Genomic DNA, 345 nt, shown 5'->3' with positions numbered 1-345 from the left:
TTTCAAGGAATATACTGAAAATATCAACATCATTTTAACATATCTGTGACAAATAATACCCCACAATCATAAGTAATATAAGATTTTTACAAACAGCAAGGCAGACTCTCTTGATGAAGTATTATTCAATATAAGAATATTAGCAACTGTGAATTAGATAAAATTCTTCATATATTTATAAGTAAAAATATTTTATCCTTCATTTCTAGCTCTGTAATATTTTCTGTTTTAAAAGACATATGATACCAAATCTTGATTTTGCTAATTTTCAGTTCACTTTTTCCTTGGTGACATACTTATCTCTAATTTTTATGTAATAAGCACAAATCATGGCCTCTGTTTCTA

The sequence above is a fragment of the Microtus ochrogaster genome, unplaced genomic scaffold (genome assembly GCF_000317375.1).
Source record: "Microtus ochrogaster isolate Prairie Vole_2 unplaced genomic scaffold, MicOch1.0 UNK202, whole genome shotgun sequence".
Lineage (NCBI taxonomy): Eukaryota > Metazoa > Chordata > Mammalia > Rodentia > Cricetidae > Microtus > Microtus ochrogaster.
Note: the sequence above shows the minus strand (reverse complement) of the source record.